At 30.2% G+C, this 11,364-nt stretch overlaps 1 protein-coding gene across 1 annotated transcript in view; it reads right to left on the bottom strand.

Moving 5' to 3' along the window:
* Nucleotides 1-11,364, bottom strand: part of LOC125857508 (malate dehydrogenase [NADP], chloroplastic) — a 1,084,261-nt gene that overhangs the window by 605,148 nt on the left and 467,749 nt on the right. The gene's annotated exons all lie outside the window — the stretch shown is intronic.

Here is an 11,364-nt window from a genome sequence, read left to right as displayed (position 1 = left end):
GTAGGTATTACTCAGGAGTAAGATCCCTTGTATGTAATATACAAGTGTTGCACAAATGCCTTGCAATGTAAGGGGTTGTTTGGTAGAGTGTATTAGGAAAAATAACGCATGCATTAACACTGTGTATTACTAGTACCTTGTTTGGTACTCTTTTCCAACCTATGTATAACTAATGCTTGCATTAGTTATACACTCTATTGTGTATTAAAGTGTGTATTGCTAATACCGTGGATTTCTAGGTATTAGCAATGCAATGGTTTTAATGCATGCATTAGATTAACTAATGACAAAACTACCCTCTAATAATAATAACAATAATAATAATAATTATAATAATAATAATAATAATTATTATTATAATAATTATTATAATAATAATAATAATAATTATTATTATTATTATTATTATTATTATTATTATTATTTTTGTAAAAGAATGTGAGGGTATTTTTGTAAACAAATATTTTTTTAATAGTCTTTATACAAGGCTTGTTATTTCCAATACATCAAACCAAACAATGTATAAGAAATAATGCAAGCATAACTAATGCAAGCATTACTAATGCTTGCATTACTAATGCATACATTACTAATACATCATAGAAGCATTATTCTTATACACTCTACCAAACGACCCCTAATAGTATTAAAAAGATGGTGGTGAACTAGATACAAAAGCCATATCTTTCATTGTTTTAGACTAATAAAGGAAGTAGAAATAAAATTAGTTACCACATACATGAAAGATCAACCCCACCCCTTCCCACTTGTTCAGTGAAGACCTCAATGGAATGAATCCTCTTTCCATCATTAATCCTACGTTATTAACATTAAATTTTTTAAAAAACTTCAAGATTTAAATAAAATAAATGGTAAGAATATATTTACCAAGTTATTAGTTTAAACAATGAAATAAATGATAAGAATACTTAAATTTATAGAAGACTAGAGAAGAAAGATAAAATCAGAACAGAAACAAAAAAATATTAACTAACTAATTATCAATATGTGGTTAAAATAACTATTTCATGTACGATGAAGTCTTTTTAAACGTATTTTTTATTAAATTAACTAAATTAATTTAAAATCCTGAATTAAAAATTAAAAATTAAAAATGTTTTAAATTTGAAAATCTTTGTAAATGAGACTTATGCACGGTGGAGTCTTTTATAACATAATTCATATTTAATTTAAAAAATTAACTTAAAATCTGATATTAAAAATATCTGATAAAATATTTTAATTTTAAACCAAAAGAAAAAAAAACATAATCGTACCGTTTTATTTTATTAATTTAAAAAATTTCCATGTTTTAAAAAAATACATACATAACTACCCCAATAATGGTGCTAAAATTTAGGACTACAAATTTATGTTTACATTTACATAAATTTAAAACAGAAATAAATTTAGCCTATTTGTTTGTAACTATATTTCCACAAAATATCTAACCGATAATTACATGTACAAATAATAATGCTATAATCTAGGGTTGTACAGTGAGAGAAGCAGGGAATATTGTTATTTTTGTTTTTACTAATTACATAAAACGTTATCAAAATTGCCTGAATAATTAATTTGGAATTTAATTTTTTTTAAATAAGTAATTAATCTTATCCTTGACAGCAGCACTACATTTTTTGCCACTAAAACGTAGGCTTTTGTTCTTCTTTTTGTGTTTATATTCTATATTTATATTTATATTTATCTAATTTATTTATATTTTAATTAGTTATTTTTTAAAGACTTAATTGCGATTATCTTTTGAATTAATATATAGGACAATCAATTTTAAAATTGAAAAATAATTTTATGATAAATAAAATTTAAACTTTTGAATTTAAGATAAATAATATTTATCTATTTCTAACAAGTGTTAAATTCTATCTTGAACAGTATAACAATTATAAGTCATTTAGAAAATTTAAGAATTCACAATATTATATAACAACATTGAATTAAGTTAAAAATTGCGATTCTAAAATATATGGTACAATTTTAAATTTTAATTTTTTTAAAAAAATTTGAATACAAGATAACTATAATTACTCATAATATACTTTAGCGGATAAAGTTCAAACCAACATCTTCTCATTCATATCCATATGTTTTCTCATACTAATTAAATTTAATTTTAAAATATCCAATACAAATTTTGACTTAATATAATATAGTGATTGTATTAATTAAGATTTTTTACTTTTAAATCAATTTTATATTATATTTTTACACAAATTTAATACGGAAAAAAATATTTTGAATATCTTTTGATTTTGAATAAAACATATATATAAAATATATCAACATGTCATTTAATCTCATGATATCAAATATTTTATTTGTATGTTAGAATCAGTAAATTATTGACATAATTTTTTAATTCAAACGACATGAAAATAATAAAGTACAAACACATAAAAATTTCAATATAATATATTATAAAACTAAAAGCTTATAGCTGATACAACTATAGATATAATATTTAATACAATAAAATGAATTGTGTACTAATAATATTAGTTTAATGTGCTCAAATAAATAAGGTAATGATTTTTATTATTATATTATTATTATAATAAATTAAATATATTATCAAGGGCATGATACATAATACATTTTATTAGTTAATTTTAATTATAAAATTATTACATTTTAAATTATCCACGCAATGCGCGGGCACGTATACTAGTAATAACAATAATAATAGTAATTATTATTATTATTATAATTGTTATGGTTATTATTGTTGTTGTTGTTATTATTGTTGTTGTTATTATTATTATTGTTACTGTAATTATTAATATTAACTATAAAAAATAAATCTTCGGAAGTTTCTATACCATTATCCGTTAAAAACGGTAAGAATTTAAATGATTTTTTTAAAAAAAATATGTGAAAAACTTAAATCTAATAATAATGATGATAATAATAATAATAATAATAATAATAATAATAATAATAATAATAATAATAATAATAATAATATCTATATATTATGTATACACACGTTACAACACCATATTTTTAGAACAATTTTTTTTTATCGTTTAATTATTAAAATTGTTGTTGTTGTTATTATTATTATTATTATTATTATTATTATTATTATTATTATTATTATTATTATTATTATTATTATTAGATTTAGATTTGGTCATTATGTCAAAGATTGCCGAGTCAAGGAAAAGATTAAAAGTCTTGACATAGAGGATAACATAAAGGATTCTCTTTATAAAATCATGCTCAATTCTGATTCAGAAAGATCAGAATCAGAAGCTAGCAGTGATAGGGGGTCCTCAACAAGTGAAGATATTAAAGCTCTTCAACAAGAAGATTATATGACTTCTGAAGATGAATGTTCACCTTGCCAACAAGGATTAAGGAGAAGGTCAAAAACCTTCCTTGTCTAATGTTAGCCAATCCAAATTGGGCAAAAACGGTAGAAACGGATGCTTCAGATATAGGATATGGGGGTGTATTAACCCAATATTGTCCTGATAATAAACGTCATTATATCATTCAATTTTATTCGGGTAAGTGGAATACAGCCCAGAAAAATTATGCTACTTATAGTTAAGGAAATTTTGGCTATCGTGAAATGTGTTCTCAAATTTCAAGGCGATCTTTATAATCAAAAGTTTTTAATAAAAACTGATTGCAAGCAGCTAAGTTTATGTTTAATAAGATTGCAAGCATAATGTTTCTAAACAAATGTTTGCTAGATGGCAAGCCCTTTTAGCGCCATTTGATTTTGAAATACAATATAAAAAAGGTGAAGATAAGAGTCTTCCAGATTTTCTTACTAGAGATTATTTGAACTAATAATTATTAATTATGTCTCTTTTCAGGATGAGACCAACATGGCCTCCCCCCAGGAGGGGAAGAGGACGCGGCACAGCCGGAGGAGGAAGATGTCATATCCTCATCCAACATGGAAATAAGCAGTTGATAACCACTAATATTAGTGGTGGATCATCCATTGGAACCAGTGGGGTTGATATTAACCACCCCATGTATAAAGAATTCATGGATTTTATAAAATCCAAAAAAGAAGAGGATAATAATACACCATCTTATTCCGTTATTCTCATAGATGATGAAAATACAGAAGTATTTGACTTGAATGATAAAAAAGAAGTTATACTTCTATTAGAAAACAGTGACCTAAGATGGAAAGATGAACCATGGAAGGTAATGTCCAGATATCTGGATACAGTAAGTTATACTACTACTGCTTACAAATACAGGATGCATTATGAGATAATACTCTCAGCTACTGGGTCATGTGAATTTCAACATTTCTACCCAGCCAATACAAAGAAAGTTTATAACTTCTCTAAGATTATTATAAAGAAGGTCTTAGCACCAGAAGAATGGGGTTTAAGTCCTTTAAAAGAAATGGATTATATTCATCCGGAACATAAAGTCGCAGTAAAATATAATTATTGGGACTATATGGATGGATTTAATAAAGCACTATTATATGAGAATGCTAATAAGAAGCATTCGTGGTTTATCAAAATATGTTCTAATATATTTGAAAGGAATATTCCTAACTGGTTTTGTCGATGGTGGATTTTATATGGTCCTTCTGTGAAGATCTTATCGGAATCTTACAAAAAATTATATTCGAAATGGGTAGATATCTCCCCAAAAATCATAAATTTACAGGATAATAATATATTTTTTGAAGGAATGTCATTAATGTATTTCTTCATCGAATTCTCTATTCCATGAATTTTAAAATGGTCAATAGAAGTTAATACTACTTCTGATGGATTCCCATGTTTGCAAAGAACTTTTTATACAAAATTCTAGAGCAAATTATTATAGAAGAACCAGGAAGGAAAAACTCATGGTCAGGAAATCCTCGATTTGATAAACGTAAAAATTAGTGGTTATTATAATTTGGCCACGACAGAATCACCAGTGGTAATGGATTATTTTAGTCCATTTAAAAAGATTACCAGAAAACTTCAAATGAAGAAGGGTTTAATTTTGAAATCAAAAGCCATAGCGTTATACATGGAAGAAGTTAAGAAAGATTTGATGAAAAATTTGGATATTGATATGAAGGATGATATATCCATGGCATCGGCAAGTCATACCAACGAGGAGGATGATGCCACATGCCTAGCTGGAGAAGGCCAAGATGATAACGTTGAAGAAGTGTATTTAGACGCTCTCTTCAGTTGATTTCAACAATAGGTGGAAGAATCTTCCAGTACATCTGCAGCTGGCAAAGGGAAAGCCAAAAAATAAGGGTCCTTTAGACAAAATAATGAAAGCTTTAATAAAAAGCTTGTCGGCCACATGTAATAAGGCCAAAAAATTTTTATAAAGAAGAAATAGTGTAAGGCCACCTATGATAATTTTTTGGCCTTATCTCTAGGATAGTGGCCATTATAAATTATTGTTGTTGTTGTTGTCGTTGTCGTTGTCGTCGTCGTCATCGTTGTCGTTGTTGTTGTCGTTGTCGTTGTCGTTGTCGTTGTCGTTGTTGTCGTCATTGTCATTGTCGATGTCGTTGTCGCTGTTGTCGTTGTCGTCGTCGTTGTCTTTGTCATTGTTGTAGTCGTCGTCATCGTTGTCGTTGTCGTCGTTGTCATTGTGGTCGTTGTTGTTGTCGTTGTTGTTGTCGTTGTTGTTGTTGTTGTCGTCATCTTTGTTGTTGTTGTCATTGTTGAATAATTCCATCTGTAAAGAATCCATATGATTCTGCTTCATATTAATCAAGACATTACTATCTCTGGTTACCGAATCTGTAACAAAAGAATATGTTATCTCATTTTATTTATAAGTGGCTGAGAACCCTTTCGAGTCAATCCCTATAAAAGGATAAATCGCATTAATAAAAGGAGTTCCAAGTATAATTGGAGGGTTTAGTTGATTTTTAACCAAAAAGAAGAAATGAGGAATGCAAACTTTATTTTGACAATTTTTTGCATTAGGCAATTTATACTTTATATCTAAAGCATGTCCTGATGCAAACTTAACTAAATGAGTAGTTTTTTGAAAATATTTTGTAGGCACTAGGCCTTCTTGAATACAACTAACATCTGCACCTCTGTCAATCATGGCAATGTTAGTAATCGCAAAATTGTTATCAATCAAAATAGTACATTTAACATACCACTTATGAGCAGTTACAATTTGCATCATTCCTAAAAACATATCTTGTTTAGGGTTAGGATCAACAGGTTCAATATCAACTTGCTTTCCTTTGCTTTTTGAAAACCTTTCTTCAGAATTATTAATCTCAATTTGAGTAATTTTGTGACCACAAATCGATTGATTTTGTTTTAGAGATTTAATCCCTCTTTTCAAATTTTCCACCTCAATTTTTAAATCGTCGAAAGAAGAATCCTTTTTAGGAGAAGTATTTCTTTTTAAAACTCGATCATCAACCTCCTTTAAAGAGTAAGGAGCAGAGTATTCAAAATCATTTGAATCGTTCTTCTAGTTTTCAAATTGTTTAGAAGAACTTGAAATAGCTTCGTTAGAAGTAGCTAAATTAATGATTTTTTCACAAAGCTTACTATCAGTAATTTCCTTTATAAGTTCAATCACATTATCAGAAGTGATTGTATTCATATTAAAATCTTGAAATTGCAATTGCAGTTTATAAATTTCGTCATCTTCGCAATGGCAATCATGACCCTGACAAGTATCACAAGGATTAGCATGATTATTATCATTATCAAATGAATCAAATAATTCAATATTAGAACCTAAACTGGATTCGTAATCATCATCCGAACCTGAGGTGTATTACATGCCATAAACCTTTTCATAGGTTTCTTCATCAAGATCTAAAACTTTTAACTTGTTTAATCTGCAATTGGGGGCAATATGCCCAAGTTTACCATACTTGTAACATTTTATCTTAGACAAATCTCTTCCAGATCTATCTTCGGTAAATCTATTAAATTTACGAGAGCTCATTCTAGCTTCGCGATCTTCTTTAGATCTACGCCTAGATTTCCTTTTCTTGTGAGAACCTTCGGTTCTAGAGGACTTGTAATACCTGTCTGGATTGCTGCTTTTAGCAACGGGATTGGGTAGACCAAACTGCTCACATAAATCTCCCAATTGAGATATTTCCCTTATCTTATCCATCTTAAGCTGTCTAGCCATTTTTAGTTCATTGCACAGATTCAATCCTTCTTGTGTGCAAGTTCCTATAATCTTTCCATAACTCAAATTGGTATAAGGAATTTCACCATGACCGCCTCTTAGAGTTTTTCGAACTCTTTCAGCAAATAGAGGGGGAAGGCCGTCTATAAACTTAGCTTTTCAATATTCAACCTTATTTTCGAGTAATTCCATAACCCTGCTAAGATATGTATCTTTATACCATCTAAAGTATGCTAAGGTCTGACATCGAAGACCGTTCAGGAGAGTACGAACCGTCTCATGTTGGTTGGTAAATCTACCATTGAAATGTTCCAGAATGGTGAGAACTAGGGTATAGACAACGTCTTCTCTCAGAGCCTAGAACTCTCATGGTATATATGAGATGGAAGTAAACTATTTGACATAGATATGATCTTTCACCCATGGATCTGGGAGAAACGAGTACAAAGCGTACTAGACTTGAAGAGGTAGATATACCTCAAAACCTTGATTTGTTAAACAAATGGACGATTCCTAAAGTCCCGATAAAAACTATTTATGATTATGGTTGGTTTGATAAACTATCCTCTAAACAATTGATTAAAACTACTGAGCAGTCTCTTGCTTTGAATTCGTCTGAACAAACTATTCGTTTGCTTAGCGAGTGAGATGTGACTTTTTATAAAAATCAGTATAATTATCTGCATATTGGTATGGTGCAAATTGCCTTTAAACCTTTGATTCTTAAAGGTTTACTTGAGACTTTTTTAGCTGCTCTTCGCGATGTTAGAAATTTGAATTTTCGTCAGTCTCTTATGGGTTCGATAGAATCTACAGTGGCCTATGGTCCAGTTTATTTTAATACTCAGCCTAATTTGCAGCTATCTCTTACTGATGCGAATATTCTCGATGCCTTAACATTAAATGTTAAAACGCATGGTTATAATTATGCGCCTGGTTCAGAACTTATTTGTCTATCATATAGAATTTATTTCAAGTTATTATCTACTCTTAATCCTAGATGTAGATTATATGACATTTCCAATCAAACTATTTTGGTGGAAACCAATTTTGCAAGGTCCAAGGTCACTACTAAAAGACCTATTAAGTGGGAAGAAATAGATTTCCAACTTCATGGACTCTAAATTCGGTTATATCCCAAATCAGTTAACAGATGCTGTTACTAATTCTGATTTTTCGCATATTTCTCAAAATCCCAATGGAAGAATTTTTATTCAATTTGCTGATAATAGCTATGCGCCTCATAGGGAATCTTTTACTAACAACATGTTGATGTCTTTTGTGAATCACAGTTATAATAGACATTCTCTGTCTAGTCGTAGACTTTTGTCTGCTGTTCATCATATTTCCCCTATTGAGTCTATTTATGGTCCAGCCCGAGATCGTGCTGCTTCGTTACATATTATTGGGTCTGATGGTAACTCTGTGGTCGAGAAGGTAAAGATCGACCCACGAACTAATATAGTTCAGGTGAATGATGATGCTTCTGATAAGGATATTCCTTCGGCCTCCGAGATGGAGTTTGATCGAATCGATTCTTAATGTTTTCACACCTTATCGATTTTAGCCCAGGTTCCCTGGCAAGAAAACATATTCAAAAAGAATTTTTTGATGAAAAATGGAATCGGTTTAAAACTTGGTTCTTTGATGCTTATAGCAAAGAAGATCTTAATAGCATTTCTCAAGAGTTTTATGAAACTTGTGCTTTGCATAATCAAATTATGTATTTTGTTCCTTGGTTTATAACCACTTATTTACCTCTTTATGTTAACGTTATTTAACGAACCTATACAGATGGGAGTGGTAATCTTATGGAAGCTATCTACCCTCCTCAGTCATCTTTTGTCTTACCAAATAATACTAGCATTACTTTTTCAGATTTTCAAAACTTTATTGAAGAAGATATTGCTTCAGTCAGTATTGCTGAAATTAATAAACTTATTACTCAAAATAATTATTTGAGTTTTTATGTTAAAGTGTTAGGTCAGCATATCTGTTCTCTTGACAAGAAAATAGATGATTTAACTATTTTGATTAAAGATATAAGGCTGATATGGCTAAAACGAATCTTACTATGGCTACCAATATTGCTTATACTTCTGAAAGCAAACCCACGGTAGCTTCTACTCACGTCCAAAGGCCTATTGAAATCTCTGATTTTAAACCTAGTTCTTTAAAAAATTTGGAAGAACTTCTTGATAAAAATTTTTCCGATTTCGATATTAAAGAACTTATTGATAAAAAACTTTTTGATTTAAATTTTATGTCTATTGATTTATCGCAAGATTTTGCTGACAAAATAGAAACTACAGGTGATTTTAAAAATCAGGTTTCTTCAGAGTTTAATAAACTCAGGGGTTATCCCAAGAAAAACAGTGGTTATGCTACCAAGCCTAGTATGAATACTTATTACTATCCTTGTTCGACTCCTCAAAATGTTTTAATTGAAGAGCGTGATTGGAATCAGACTAATACGTCTTACAACGGTTCCAAAATTTATGAGTGGAATCTCGATGGACTAACGGATAGACAATTAACTATTATGGTTCATTGCATGCTAATGTACGCAACTATCTGCAAAAGTGTTAAAAACACAGACAGGGCAATCTGTAAAATGATTGTTGCAGGTTTTACTGGTCAGCTTCGAGGTTGGTGGGATAACTATCTTAGCACGGATGAGAAGGCTTCCATTATTAATGCAGTAGCCACTGATGAAGGAATTGATAATTTGGGAATGACTCTAGTAAAGAACAGAGAAGACGCTGTCTATACCCTGGTTCTCACCATTCTGGAACATTTCAATGGTAGATTTACCAACCAACATGAGACGGTTCGTACTCTCCTAAACGGTCTTCGATTTCAGACCTTAGCATACTTTAGATGGTATAAAGATACCTATCTTAGCAGGGTTATGGAATTACCCGAAAATAAGGTTGAATATTGGAAAGCTAAGTTTATAGACGGCCTTCCCCCTCTATTTGCTGAAAGAGTTCGAAAAACTCTAAGAGGCGGTCATGGCGAAATCTCTTATGCCAATTTGAGTTATGGAAAGATTATACGAACTTTCACACAAGAAGGATTGAATCTGTGCAACGAACTAAAAATGGCTAGACAACCTAAGATGGATAAGCTACGGGAAAATCTCAATTGGGAGATTTATGTGAGCAGTTTGGTCTACCCAATCCCGTTGCTAAAAGCAGCAATCCAGACAGGTATTACAAGTCCTTTAGAACCGAAGGTTCTTATAGGAAAAGGAAATCTAGGCGTAGATCTAAAGAAGATCGCGAAGCTAGAAAGAGCTCTCGTAAATCTAATAGATTTACCAAAGATAGATCTGGAAGAGATCTGTCTAAGATAAAATGTTACAAGTGTGGTAAACTTGGGCATATTGCCCCCAATTGTAGATTAAACAAATTAAAGTTTTAGAGCTTGATGAAGAAACCTATGAAAAGGTTTATGGCATGTTATACACCTCAGGTTCGGATGATGATTACGAATCTGGTTCAGGTTCTAATATTGAATTATTTGATTCATCTGATAATGATGATAATTATGCTAATCCTTGTGATACTTGTCAGGGTCAGGATTTCCATTGCGAAGACGATGAAATTGATAAACTGCAATCGCAATTTCAAGATTTTAATATGAATACAATCACTTCTGATAATGTGATTGAACTTTTAAAGGAAATTACTGATAGTAAGCTTCATGAAAAAATCATTAATTTAGCTACTTCTAACGAAGCTATTTCAAGTCCTTCTAAACAATTTGAAAATCAGAAGAACGATTCAAACGATATTGAATACTCTGCTCCTTACTCTTTAAAGGAGGTTGATGATCAACTTTTAAAAAGAAATACTTCTCCTGAAAATGATTCTTCTTTCGACGATTTAAAAGTTGAAGTTGAAAATTTGAAAAGAGAGATTAAATCTCTAGAACAAAATCAATCAATTTGTGATCACAGAATTACTCAAATTGAGATTAATAATTCTGAAGAAAGGTTTTCAAAAAATAAAGGAAAGCAAGTTGATATTGAACCTGTTGATCCTAACCCTAAACCAGATATGTTTTTAGGAATGATGCAAATTGTAACTGCTCATAAGTGGTATGTTAAATGTACTATTTTGATTGATAACAATTTTGCGATTACTAACATTGCCATGATTGACAGCGGTGCAGATGTTAGTTGTATTCAAGAAGGCCTGGTGCCTACGAAATGTTTTAAAA

Source organism: Solanum stenotomum, chromosome 3 (genome assembly GCF_019186545.1).
Source record: "Solanum stenotomum isolate F172 chromosome 3, ASM1918654v1, whole genome shotgun sequence".
NCBI lineage: Eukaryota > Viridiplantae > Streptophyta > Magnoliopsida > Solanales > Solanaceae > Solanum > Solanum stenotomum.
The sequence above is the reverse complement of the archived record's forward strand: the minus strand, read 5'-3'. Positions and strand labels throughout refer to the sequence as shown.